At 36.1% G+C, this 14,735-nt stretch overlaps 1 long non-coding RNA gene and 1 other non-coding gene across 8 annotated transcripts; one reads left to right on the forward strand and one right to left on the reverse strand.

The window, feature by feature from the left end:
* Nucleotides 1-9,027: 9,027 nt before the first annotated feature.
* TRNAV-CAC (transfer RNA valine (anticodon CAC)) lies at nucleotides 9,028-9,100 on the reverse strand. Its single transcript has one exon. It is a non-coding gene; the product is annotated as a tRNA-Val (tRNA).
* Nucleotides 9,101-10,538: 1,438 nt separating this feature from the next.
* Nucleotides 10,539-13,665, forward strand: LOC149631016 (uncharacterized). Of its 7 annotated transcripts, XR_016374034.1 has the most exons (7): nucleotides 10,539-11,240; nucleotides 11,313-11,368; nucleotides 11,517-11,913; nucleotides 11,996-12,569; nucleotides 12,639-12,725; nucleotides 12,887-13,212; nucleotides 13,290-13,400. It is a non-coding gene; the product is annotated as an uncharacterized LOC149631016 (long non-coding RNA). The 7 variants fall into 7 exon arrangements; XR_016374029.1 differs by adding an exon at nucleotides 13,538-13,665 and having other exon boundaries at nucleotides 11,996-13,212; nucleotides 13,290-13,401; XR_016374028.1 differs by adding an exon at nucleotides 13,538-13,658 and having other exon boundaries at nucleotides 11,996-13,212; nucleotides 13,290-13,460.
* Nucleotides 13,666-14,735: the final 1,070 nt, after the last annotated feature.

Here is a 14,735-nt window from a genome sequence, read left to right on the forward strand (position 1 = left end):
GTAAGGAGGCGGAAGAGCGACGAGAAGCCCGCAGAATTGTGCGAAGGTCACTAAAAGAAAACAATTTAGCAGAAAACAAAGATTGAAAAAAAAACAAAAAAAAACTTTTGTGATATTCCTATTCAACCCCTGCCAAAAATATTCAGGGTTCCTCGGGGTAACCATTTTTCCTTTTTTATTATAAAAAAAGTTCCTAAAGAGGGGGGATGTAGCATGGCTGCCAGATTCCTTGGAGTTTCTACTCCTTGGATCTGGCAGGGTATATTATCCCTCCATGTTACATGCTCCTCCTTCCTTCCCTCACTTCTGTGATTTTTTCAACTTACATATTCATTCCGTAGTCGCCTCGCGGAGAGAGCGCTTTGTTTTGTTTAACTCTACTAAGAAGTTGAACTGTATAGACAAGTTCGGGTTTATCCCTTTTGAATAAAGTTTCTACAAGATTCCTCTTCTAATTTTTAGAATCAAAACTCTAAGTTGTCTTTTATTCATTTTTATGGCCCTCGGGAGAATCTCCCTATTTAGTTTATCTCTATTGAGGGTTACAATTCAGTCTTTGAGAATGAAGAACCTACCAAACATTAAAAATTAAAAATTCTTAATTTCTTAATAATTAATGGTCAAATGTAACTATAATATGCTTTAGCCGTTAATAGGTGGTAGTTTCCGTTCGTCTGCGGATTTTGACTACAGCTTGACGCTGAGTCTCGGTTTACATCATAGATTCTAACCATCACGTCTCTAACCCACCCTTCTCCCATTAATTTAAAAGCGTCTAATTCTTTGTACGCTTTAAAGTCGTCCAATGTATAGGCACTTTTAGTGAAAATCAAATAATGAATCAAATTTGGATATTCAATTGCTGGGAACATTTGGAGATTTTCTAAGTCTTTCAACCAGGATAATTTTCGAAGCGCATATGGATCATCACAGTTTATCACGTTTATTTTGTTTAAGTACCTTTCTTTAGCAGTTTTTTCAAGTGATAGGGTGTAATTCGATAATTTTCCGTCATATTCCATAGTTGAAATTGATCAGAAATAATAAAAATCCTAGAAACAGCGGCGATTCTGCGTTAAAATTATTTACATGCCCTTCAAGATGGCCGCCACCATTTTACCGGAAATTAACAAGTTTGGTTTCCATGGTAACCAGCTTCGCGCGCCCCTTGGTGCCGATTCCCTATCTACAAACACCAAGTTCATCTAGTCAAATCCTTAATTGCCCATTCTAAGACTAAATTCACGAAAGAAAATTTAAGAACATCAAAAAAATGCTTTGTTCGATCTCAGGTATGGACGTCTCCCTCTCGTCTTACCATTAAGTTCGCAAACGGTACTAGTACACCCTCTGACCTTGAAATGGCTAACTGGCGCTTAATTTTAATAAATCTCCCTCATCCACCATAGACTTACCTTCCCTTGCCTCTCCACCTATGTCTGACTACTACCCCACCCTAGGTGAGATAACTCTAGTACTCAAAGAGTGCGTCTGGCCCCGACGATGTCCCTAACCGCCTCCTTAAAAACTGTTCTGCCTCCTTATCAAAACCACTCCATCTGCTATTTACAAACTTGTATTAATATAAATTTTAGAAAGGCAAGCACAGGTGATATGTATGGGTACAAATAAATACGTGATTATTGTATAGAATTCAACGCTGGTATTCACCGTTGTTAAGACCGACCGCCATTCACAGCAAATTGTTGAAGCCCACATTTTCTTTCTCCAATATGGCAATGACACATATTTCTCAGGTACCCAAAACCCGTGATTTACACTTCTAAAAGCGGTGTACGGTAAATTTAATTATTAACGTGTAAAACACCCATGCCATGTCACCTATTAACACCGTCTTATTCACGTTAACCAACAGTGAAGATCACGTTGTTTTTATTAAATATGTAAACAATATTTGCACTCAAAATTTACGTGAAAATAATGTTAGGTAATTAAATGTTCGTAACGTGCAATTTACGTGGGTAGCAGTGTACCCAACGATTCTCAGGTACCCGAAACCCGTGATTTACACGTCTAAAAGCGGTGTACGGTAAACGTAATTATGAACGTGTAAAACACCCAGGACCATGCCATGTCACCTCTAAACACCATCTTATTGACGTTAACCAACAGTGAAGATCACGTTGTTTTTATTAAATATGGGAATATATGCGTTTTTGAAACCTAGTGTTTGCGAACGAGAATATCTGGGTTTTTGAAACCTAGTGTTTGGGAACTGAGAATATCTTGGTTTTTGAAACCTAGTGTTTGGGAACTGAGAATATATGGGTTTTTGAAACCTAGTGTTTGAGAACTGAGAATATCTGGGTTTTTGAAACCTAGTGTTTGGGAACTGACAATATCTGGGTTTTTGAAACCTAGTGTTTGGGAACTGGGAATATATGGGTTTTTGAAACCTAGTGTTTGGGAACTGAGAATATCTGGGTTTTTGAAACCTAGTTTTTGGGAACTGAGAATATCTGGGTTTTTGAAACCTAGTGTTTGGGAACTAGGAATATATGGGTTTTTGAAACCTAGTTTTTGGGAACTGAGAATATCTGGGTTTTTGAAACCTAGTGTTTGGGAAATGAGAATATCTGGCTTTTGAAACCTAATGTTTGGGAACTGAGAATATCTGGGTTTTTGAAACCTAGTGTTTGGGAAATGAGAATATCTGTGTTTTTGAAACCTAGTGTTTGGGAACTGAGAATATCTGGGTTTTTGAAACCTAGTGTTTGGGAACTGGGAATATATGGGTTTTTGAAACCTAGTGTTTGGGAAATGAGAATATCTGGGCTTTTGAAACCAAGTGTTTGGGAACTGAGAATATCTGGGTTTTTGAAACCTAGTGTTTGGGAACTGGGAATATATGGGTTTTTGAAACCTAGTGTTTGGGAACTGAGAATATCTGGGTTTTTGAAACCTAGTGTTTGGGAACTGGGAATATATGGGTTTTTGAAACCTAGTGTTTGGGAAATGAGAATATCTGGGTTTTTGAAACCTAGTGTTTGGGAAATGAGAATATCTGGGTTTTTGAAACCAAGTGTTTGGGAACTGAGAAATCACAAATGGTTTATTTTAAACATGTATGGAACATTAATGTCACAAAGTTTGTTTAAAACTTGTAAAGGTGCATTCGCAAAGGCGCTGAAACAGGAAGATGAAGCGGGAAGATGAAGCTGAAGTTGATAAAAAAAATCTGCGCGCTGTTTTTGTAAAAAAGCTTCATCTTTAAAAACCAGTTTAAGTTTCGCGCCGCACCTTTCGCAAAGCAGATGTTTTTACTAAACGCCGGTAGAGGACGGCCCGGACGGGGTTCATCACAATATAGAAATAAAATGGCCCAGGTTAATCGAGACTTGTTGCTCTTATTATTATTAAAAAAAGAAGTTATTACTTTTGAAACGGAAAAGAAGAACCCAAAACTTTTGTAGGAAAAAGGCCCGTTCGTGGGTTCATCCGATATGGAAAAACAGAAAAACCTAAGGAGATTATCATACATTGGTACGTTTCAATGTTAAGCCTTGGCTTATAATTGGGTAAAATAGAGTAGTTGATTAAGGAGGCAACGTTTATATTTAGCGATTTTATAATAATAAGTAGTTTTTTCAGTTGAAAGCAATGAGGTTACATGATCCTGTTTATTTTAAAAATTATACCCGTTTGGCACCAGAACATTTCGATAAACTATTGGGTTTGTTGGAAAGCTCTTTGAAAAAGTACCCAGTTTCAAGAGAGCCAATTCCTCCAGCGCAAAGATTGGCAATCACATTAAGGTAAGCCCCCCGTGTTCAATTTATTTAATTTATAATTAATTTAAATATTATATAGATATCTGGCTACTGGAAATAGTTTAATATCACTAGCGTACGCATTTAGAATGGGACTTTCCACAACGCACTATATAGTGAAAGAAACTTGACAAGCCATTTGGGAGGTTTTAGGGCCCATTTATTTACCCGTAATTAAAAGATTGAAACAAATTTGAGTTAAATTTTATACATGAAAAAACATGGAGGGATGCTGCGTCAAAATATCATTGCATTTGGCAATACCCGAATTGTATTGGTGCTGTAGACGGGAAGCATGTCTTAATCCAGCAGCCCAAAAATACAGGATCCATGTTTTACAATTATAAGGTAAGATTACTTCTTTTAAATTGGAGTTAATTTAAATTTATGAATCAAAAGTTCTTCAATATTTTTAGGGAACCAACTCTATCAACCTCATGGCCGTAGTTGACGCTGACTATAAATTTCTTGCTGTTGACATCGGAGCATATGGTTCAAGTTCAGATGGCGGGGTCTTTAAGGCTTCCGCCATTGGAAAAGCATTAGAAAACAACAAATTGAATATACCAAGACCCGGTTTTCTACCAGAAACAACAATAGCAGCACCCTACGTCTTGGTTGGCGATGACGCTTTTCAATTACGTCCTGATTTTATAAAACCTTATAACAGGGAGGCCCTGGATAACAAAAAAAGGGTATTTAACTATCGACTCTAAATGTCCTATGGGTAGATGAAATATAGTAAATTATTAATGTAACGATTTCGGTTTAAGGGGATGTAGTGAAAATGCGTTTGGCATTTTGGGAGCAAGTTGGCGAATTTTCAGAAGACCAATGATACTTGCATAAAACAATGTTGATGCGGTGACCAAAGGAGCTGTCATGCTACATAATTATCTCACGACGGAAGAAGCTGCTATGGATGGACCAAAAAAGGTCTATTGTCCTCCAGGTTACGCAGAAAACGAACTATGGAGAAATAACCCAGCTAATGCGTTCGCTAACGTTCGACCAACTCGAGCTAGGAACTTCTTAAAAGACGCAGCTGCAGTTCGCGAGCAGCATGCTGAATATTTCTTTTCAGAAAATGGGCAGGTTGATTGGCAATGGAACATACCAGGCGTAACAAAACCACTTGTACTTACAAGACTCCATTAAGAATGTGTAAATAAATAATTTGGTTGCGACCTTGTGAATATAGAACAGACTTTTAATAAATTTTGGTATTTACAACACTACATGAACTTATTTTTATTCATCAGTATCAGAGTCAGAAATAAATGAAAAGGCGGTTTGAACCAGTTTTAGTTCAAATTTGTTTCGCTTATGTGGTTTAACCCTCCTAGAAATATCTGCGATATACTTTCCAAATCTGTCAAAAGTGTCATCTTGAACAGGTTTAGACGAGCCTTCAGCAACTTTCAACATAAGTCTAAAAATTAATTGTTACAAAAAGCCCAATTAATATTGTTATGATATATCAAATTTCTATATCAACGTGGATTATAAACCTATTTCATGTTTTGCTTTTCACAGAAAACATGTAATTTGGTTTCATTGTTTACTTGTCAATTTGGGCTATTTGATCATCAATATTATCTCCATTAAATCGTGGTTTTTTTCCTTGCGCTTTCCATGCACCGGTGGTCGTACATGAGAAGTAGGCAAGGTTTGTTCATTTGAAGAAGTCGAACAATGTGCTGTGGAGGAACTGGGATGTGAGGTGGAACATCAACCACTACCTCTCCTTCAGTTTCAGATATACCCCCTGCAGCAAGTTCTGAAAGAATCTGAAGCTGAAAGATCAACCTCGGTTTGATCTTGGCTGAAACTTAAAATCAGCCTGCTTTCAGCGTCTGCTTTGCGCTTCAGCTTGAAAAAACCAGTTTTTGCCTCTTTGCGAAAGAGTCCGCTGAAACTGATTTTTTCATTCAGCTTTCAGTTTCGACTTTCAGCTTCAGCTTTCAGCGCCTTTGCGAATGCACCTTAAGAAACAATATCACAAAGTTTATTTAAAACTAGTGAGGAACATTAATATCAAGATCTACATCTTTAAATGTTTTCTGGACATCGATTTTTTGTTAAATTTCTTAACAAACTCTTCTCTATCAGTAACATCTTTTGCCAAGTTGTCCAACAGAGGTCTTACACACTTTGTTAACCATATGTCAGCTAACTCGCGATAATTACTGCAAGTACATTTCAAAACACTGCAAAAATAGGGATAAATGGCTTGCTTAAGAATGCTAAGTGTGTCTTTCCGAGGTAGATATGGTATGGCTGATTTAACGAAATCCTTAACTGCTGACAACACGTTTATTTAATATCGAGTAGGATATCTAATACCACCATTATCCTGGAATCTAATTAAACTTAAATTAGGTGCGTTTGAGCGAGCTTGGTTTAATTTGTCCAAACAGTTTCTGCATTCTGGGTTTTCTTCGTCGATTCGAACAATATATCCGGCTACAAAAGCTACATCACTATTGTTAAGGGAGTTGAAACAAGAGGCTGAAAAGGAAATTATATAAAACTTTAGAATTATACAAAAACGAGTTTTGCTTCGCAGTCCTTAAAAACTGCATTTATACACAATCCTTTGTGACACTTTTTCAAACCCACAAAGGGCCAGAAATTAGAAATTATTATATGTATTGCAATTTGAAATTAAGTTTAATCGATATTGGAAATTTGGTTTTAATTGCGTAGTTCAAACATTTGTCATGATTAGAACTTTTACAACTAAAACGGGTATAAATGCGGCGTTTCGAGAAATAGAGAGCTTAGATTTTCACGTACGAAATTGCTCTCGTAAAAACTTATCAATGTCAAATAATTAAGGCGAACAAATCCAAAATGAGATTTTAGCATTGTTATTTTTTAGGGTGGAACGAAAATCGTTTTACAAGACACAAAATTTATCTCACCGTCATTCAAACATTCCAAGGAAGGATTATCTTCGTTTCCAGCGTATGGGCAGCTCTCTAACAGCTGTTGAGGCATGCAACTTTTTTTTCCAAATTGGAAATAGTTCCACTATATTTTTGTAGGCTTCTACGATTTCTGGTTTAAGCTGTTCCACTAGCGATGTCGTATAGCCATATTTTGCGACTTGACATCTAAAATAAAATTATTAAATGAAACCAAGCGAATTAGTCGAAGGAAATCAGCTTCGTCGTAAATATTTCAAAGTGGCACTTACACACTAGTTTTACTATTAGTGAAGTCACTAAATCAGCGAATTTCTTTCTTGTTTAATCTTTTTCCCATGCATTTAGCGAAACTTTTTGAAGATTTATTTATGCTTGAACTAAGCTTTGTTCGCCTAAATGTTAATAAAGAATAAATGTAATTTATCATAACCTGTTCTATCAAAAGGTGTATTGTATCGATAAATTGAGGTATAAAGTTTAGCGATTTTAAAGGGTATGAGAAGCTTCGTTTGAAAAACCTCTGTTTTATATAGCAAAAGATAGAATTAATTACTGTGAATTCAAAAATATCAAGCTTTTAATTCTCCGATTTCTAGTTATTTGGCAATATGCTTTTGAAAATGCTTCATATGAAATTATTTAAAATCCACTTTTCAAGAAAGGCTACAACGTTTTCTTGTTTTTGACGTCACACACGCGAGATGGTGCCACTCTCTCCGCTATCAAAGCATGGACAGAGCTCGAGACGCGTATACCTTGCGCTCGCGCGTATAGGATTCCCGCGCTTTTTTCCTCAACGTCATAGTGATGTCATAAGAGGAACAAGCTGACATGACAAAATGATTTATATATCGAAACTGAGTTTTCGTGATTTTCCAATGGATTTTAAAAATAGGAACTTTGGTTCAATTATATTAAAAACTTTATATTTTGAAAGTAGAGACTTGAAAGTGTAATATAATACCACTTTCGTGCTAAAATATGATATGAAATTGTAAATTCCCATACCCTTTAAGTGGAAATTTTTCTATTACTTTTTTACGTTCGGGTCAACGTTATGGATTTATGATTTTGAGTGTTTTTCAGATTACTCCTAAAATTTAATGAAAATGATGCTAATTATATGAATTTAATACGTTTTCAACTGCGCGTGTTCAATATAAAATCTTCGAAGAACTGGACGAGCAAAATAATATCGCGCCAAGTCTGCCGTAGATTAAATTTATACCGCGCTAACTTAATAATTTAATTTTCAGCTCCATATTTAAATTTAAGGCGTCATTAGAAAAACATTAAAATTTCATCTCCAAAACGGTTTCCCGTTTCGGCAAATTATTGTATTACGCAGTTTAATTACCCCCGTCCAATTTTGAGTATTTTAACAATTTTTTCAAATTACGTAAGCCTTCATAATATGAGCATATGTAAAGTACGAGGTTCATGAAATTTGATTATATAAAAACGTCTTGGTTTGGACCAAGGCCGAAAAAACAAACGATATGTGTGAGGTTTATCAATTGACTGAAGTTTCAGATATTGAAAATTTTTTCTAGTTATTTTTATCCACTCAATCCTTAATCAATATTTAATCCAATCAACCGATTTTACTGTTAATCGATCTAGTCCCTCTAAATTAAATGAAAAATTACATATCTACGCTTTTTCAAGAACAATTACATTTTCCGAAAACATTTTATCATGAAATTAATTGTTCTTGAAAAAGCGTAGATATGTAATTTTTTCATTCAATTTAGAGGGACTAGATCGATTAACAGTAAAATCAGTTGATTGAATTAAATATTGATTAAGGATTGAGTGGATAAAAATAACTAGAAAAAAATTTCAATATCTGAAACTTCAGTCAATTGATAAACCTCACACATATCGTTTGTTTTTTCGGCCTTGGTCCAAACCAAGACGTTTATATATAATATCTGTCACTTCAGTCTTAATGTAATTAAATTTTGAATAATTATGTTTGCTTTTCAGTCATACATTTGCACTCTAAAATATAATGGTGCATTCAAACTCCATATATGCTGTTTTTTCCAGTGCCAAAAAAGACATCATTTAGGGTGATAACCACTACACCATAGATACGTGGTAATACTGAGTTTTCCAAGAGATCTAGCTAATTCAAGCGCCCAATCACGATGGTCAAAACATGTGTCTACCATGGCTTGAAACTAGGACCTTCCGCGTGTGAAGCGGACGTGATAACCACTGCACTACAGATACGTAATAACACTGAGTTTTCCAAGAGATCTAGCTAATAATTATGTCCAATCACGATGGTCAATACATGTATCAACCAGGGCTCGAACCTGGGACCTTCCGCGTGTGAAGCGGACGTGATAACCACCACACTACAGATACGTAATAACACTGAGTTTTCCAAGAGATCTAGCTAATTATTATGTCTATCACGATGGTCAAAGCCGTACTTCTGTAATTAACTAAAATTAACATACTTAGACTTAATTGTTTTGATCAAGCTGGCCGATAGCACACCCTGAATACTTAATTGTTAATTTAAGATAATTCCGAAAAGTATCTTCGTTGTAGTTTCTAAGTTATCGGTGGGGAAAAATCACGAAAAACCCATGTTAATCTCCATAGAAAATTAGCAAAAGCGGGTGAATATTACTTAAACGGTATCAAGTCATATCTACAAGGGCCTACCGGCCCTGTAGAATTTTCGCTTGTAGCATAGGTAACTCTCCCACAAAAAAATTTCCTCCCGCTCATCAGTTATCCATGTACGACTCAGATGCTATAAATGGTTTTTCTTTCTTACGTTTCTTTGGGGTAACATTCGTACACAATTTTGTACCACGAATAAATTTTGTCCTTGCACATGTTGGGAATTTCCTCCTCCAATAAAGAGAGTCCGTTAACCTTTTCAATGTTAATTTCAGGGTTTGAGCAAAACAATATTAATAGACCGATAAAAAAAATTCGCCTGTAAGTTGTTTTTCCCTCAGTAGTACTGGATTTTGAAATGGAAGTCAGTTCACTTCGGTTCATATTATTCTCGATTCTACTTGAAATCCTGAACTACGAAGATTTTTTTCATTACGTTTAGTTGTCGTCTGCTAAGAGTCCTCGTTGTTATCAACAACGCAGTTAAGCATAGATATAGAAATACACTATTATAGCCTAGATACACTACCTTTGATTCAACACTCGAGACTCAATGAAGCCAAAAATCGAATTTTGCTCCTCGGCATGTATGATCGGTAGGTTGGGGAATAAAGCGACACTAGCCACCTAACGGCGGACGGGGAAACTAAAGATAAAAATGTACTGTTTTTTTTTATTTTTTCCTATACAAATTATTGAAAAAAGGCGGGAAATTCAAGTTGCAACTTTCATATTTTTAAAACTTAAAAGCTTTTGGCGTTGTTAAAAAGGATAATCGGTAAGTGAAAAGTGAATTGTACTAATGAGTAAAAACGTTTAGAATATCTTTTTGAACATTTTTAATGCAATAAAAACCTGAAATTGATTAAATATCTCATTTAATGAGCAGGCTTAAAAATGGTTAAAGTTTGTGCCGTTCCTGACTGCAAAAGCCTTTCAACAACAAATAAAATATCATTTCTCAGGCATGTTGGTTGCACTTTTTCTAAATATGAAATAATTTATACTCGTTGCTTTCGTGTAATTAAGATTTCCACAATTAAACAAACGGTTATGCCATAAATAACTCGCGGCTATAAAACGGTTGGACTTAGTGCCGGGCAAAAACCATTTTGTTTGCGGTAATCACTTTCAGGAAAGTAATTTTCGTGTACGCGAAGACAGAAACCACAAAACTCTGAAATTACTAAAGGACGAGGCAATACCTTATTTTATTTTATTTAAGTTTTAATGAAGCCGGTTCACAAGCATACAAAACAATTGAATAACATATTCAGTTCGGAATGTCAGTACATAGTATGTAACATAATAGCGCACCTATGGGAAATCGGGCGCGAGCGAATCGCAGAAACCACACATTGATAGTGCATTGCCTAGTACAATACCCACCCAACATCGCGCAACAGTCATGTATGGGTTCAAAGTTGACTATTTTGGCTGCGCGCGCAACACCAATGTATGTATATAAACCGGTGTTATCAGTAACTCGGGGGTCAGATATGCTTATCGCGCTACTGCCGTCGAATTCTGCAGGCTTAGCCTTCCGCGCCCACTTGGATTCTCGTCGCTCATTGGTCCGTAAAGGAACTGGATTCTGGCTTCTTATTGGCGGCTTAGGTTTCGACTTTCAAGACGAAATTGAATTGCGGATGTCCACCAAATTTGAAATACTGTTTTTCGATGGGTAAATCGTTCAGCGTCATCAACCGGTTAACTCACCGGTGCTTTTGCTTTAGTTTCTGATGCTGAACGTAGCAGACTACACTTCATCATTGTTAGAGGCGACTTGGGTACAGCGGTACGGTTAATATTTTGCTAAGTACGGATGCCTATTTGAAGAAGAGCGATTTACTTAAATCGTCGCATTGGACGGGTATGCTTTTATTTTATCAATTGCAATTATCTATGACAATATAGTTGAATAAAAGTAAACGTTCATTTATAGTGTAAGACGTTTCAGCTCGTGATCGAAAATTATTTCAACCAAGGCTTAGGTGTTATGTAAGTTTAATCATTAATGTGACTTCATTTATCGTTCTGCGTCGTTAGTAAATAACATGAGCATCGAATGAGCCAACTGACCATTATTAAAGCCATTCAATTCTCATAATAATTATATAAATAATGCAATATAGAATATTAATTATAGTATAAAATAACATCTTACTGATATGCTGAAATGGGTTCACTCAAGGGTAATGAGACAAAAACGTCATTCAGCATAAACATTCAAAGTATCACAGCCCCATAGGCAATCCTACCCCTACGGGATACCATTAACTGTACGTATGATATAATCAAAGAAAGAAATTATGATAGATGGGTTTAAAAGTAAATGTTGCAGTACGTTCAACTGGTAAATATGGTTACTGAAGTGTCTAACAATATAAATGTGAATGAGTTTTTGTTGTGCTAAAGATTTGGGATAAAACAGTGGTATAATTGACAGTGTCACACGAATGGGCTACTACAGTTAATATTGATGACGTCCACGCTTCAACCTACAATACAAACTTGAAATTGATATAAATAACATCAAATACCATGTATTTACCACTTTATTTAGAAAATATTACAAAAATTTAATAATGTTTTAAGGCTTCACAAAAGTTTGATCTTAATATACAGGATTTGCACATATGGAGGAATAATAACATTTACACCAGGAGGACAGAAACCCGTCTCTTTTTGTCCTCCATGCAGCCCGGCCTTCTGGTGTAAGTTTCATTAATGCTCCATTTGTGTAAACTATCTATATACAGGATTTGCTGCTACTTGTCACCTCGAATGAAGTAACATCAGCCTGCTTGTGTAAAAGATAAGAGACAATGTTTGAAGGTACATTTGGATGCAAAATGTTATAAATAAGCAATTATATGACAACGGCAAAAATTTGTCCTCTTGTCATGAGAGTAGCGACAACGTTTCTTCATAAACTGGTCAAAATAAAGCTATATGTTCTGAAATATCGTTCTGTATAAATTTATTATAATTTTAAATTAGATTTTTTGGTAGAAAGTATGAATAAAACTGATTGAAGCCGACATATTACAAGAAGCTTCCGGTTTCGACTTTTTCGTTTGCCTAATTGACCATTTAGGCAAATCTTAGATTTAAGTGATAGTAGAGTGTAAGTTTGCCTAATATAGAAGTGTGTCGTCTTTATATGTGAAACTGGAAAAGCTACAACGTCCGTTAAATCGTTAGTTGAAAAGCCAAAATAAGTTGAACGCAATCAATAAGATACGTTTCATTCAAGATTACTCCATAGAGTGTGCGACACTATCGAAACAGGGTGAAGTCTTAATGGTGTCCTTTCGTTCGAGCATTTATATGTCGAATGTCATTCCTGTAATTGGTAATCTTCACGATATGTATCACTTATTATTGGTACAAGTACTTGTATTGATATTCGATCGAGGTACTCGATACCAACAATTAGTACTCATCCAGGACTAAAAGAAATTAGAAATGCCAAGATTAAACCCGGGAATTATAACCGAAAATCTATTGTTTTAGGCTTCTTCAACCTACAGCAGCGTTTTTATGCTCGTTTTTCTCAGCTTATTACTTGGTGACATGATACATTCTACTGGAATGGTATATCAGAACAGTTACGTCTTCAATTTCTGTGCATTGGAATCTCTCTTTCATAAAGACAAATAGGCTCTCCAAAGCCTGACCAGTGTATTGCGCACAATATATCTTAGATAGTCTTGAATGGTTCAGCTACACACGCCCCTTTCCATGATAAAAAATTCTGCTACAAGGTTTTTGACGACAAGAATTAACCCCTGTTACAATGCTATATTTTAGTAAAGATTGTGAAGTTATATTATTAAAATGTAAAATTATACTTCATCTACCATAAACCACACTATCGTTACACATTAAATAATACTTGAATGAACTTCCATTCCAGAGTCATGTTACCGAGATACAGTACACTAACCCTAAACATGTAGGAATTGGGGAAAATAGTCTGCTATTTGAAGGTTCACGAAATAGATGGCGTAAAGAACCTAAACATAGAGGTTAGAGGTTATTGCACTGACCTTTGACGATAACCGACACAAAATGCTGACATTACACCGTACGTTCAGTGTCAATTGAAAAGCTAACTGAACTGAACCACTATCTTTTATTGCTTGCATGAACATCCAATCTCAGCCCAGAATCCAATTTCGCCTCCAAACCTAAGCCGCCAATCAAAAGCCAGAATCCAGTTCTCTATGGACCAATGAGCGACGAGAATCCAAGTGGGCGCGGAAGGCTAAGCCTGCAGAATACGGCGGCTGGAAACAGTTAATAAGCAAGACGGCCCAAGGGCCCGTAATAGTAGCCATATCGTACGAGTGAATAGCCCCTCTATACCCTACCCTAATGAGTGAATAGCGCTATCTTTTTCAATGCTTAAATGATGTACCGTGCATAAAATCAGAGTTAATAGCCCCTCGATTCCCTACTCAAAACAGTGATAAAATTATAACCGTATAAATTTACTTATGCTGTAATTCTAATATTCCGACGAATCGAAGAACAGAGAGTTTTAGTGATAATCCCCTCGATGAGTTAACAACATAGACTTATGCCGATTCACACTTATCGCATATTATAAATTTCTAACAAGGACTTATGCCCAGAAACTTTTGAAAGAGAAAGTTTAGTTATAGTGATTACGCAGTTTAGTGATTATCCCCTCGAATTACCTTTAGCAATGCTAAAATTATCAAACGCATAACGCTCATTTAACACTATGTTAGCTCTATCTAAACCCACATTTGAATTAACCGCCAAAACGTTCCAGTCAAACATAACATAGATGACGATAGCTACCGAACGAGAACGAAACACATGAGGAGCGCGATAGGAAACGGGGAAAATCGTTATCTATTTAATTAGCACAAAAATAAAAAGAAAATAAATATAAAAACCCCAAACATACAAATTCATAAGTATCCGACCCCACAGATTAAGAGGTACCCCACCTCACATCACCCCGACATTTTAGAGACCAAAATAAATGATAAAATACTCAGGGTTTCTATCAAGTCTCTATGGTTCAGGGGTAGAATGTCTGTCTACTGCGCCAGCGACACGGGTTCGATACCCGGGTCTGACCTGAAAATTTTTTAATTAATATTAAATCTCTAACCGAGCCCAGTTACCCCTATTGGTGGGTTGAGGTACTATAGAGTTCCTTTTAAACTAAAATCTGACGATAACGAACCGACAACCCCGGCCACTACTACTACGACAGCTCGGGTCAAGCTAAGAGCCTATCGTATACTACGATATGGCTAAAAAGCTCAGTTGCAACTACTATTGTTATTATTTCCGGACTTGACAGACTTCATCATCGATCGCA

This window comes from Phalangium opilio, unplaced genomic scaffold (genome assembly GCF_054372755.1).
Source record: "Phalangium opilio isolate 3A_F unplaced genomic scaffold, DU_Popi_V2 ptg000101l_1, whole genome shotgun sequence".
NCBI lineage: Eukaryota > Metazoa > Arthropoda > Arachnida > Opiliones > Phalangiidae > Phalangium > Phalangium opilio.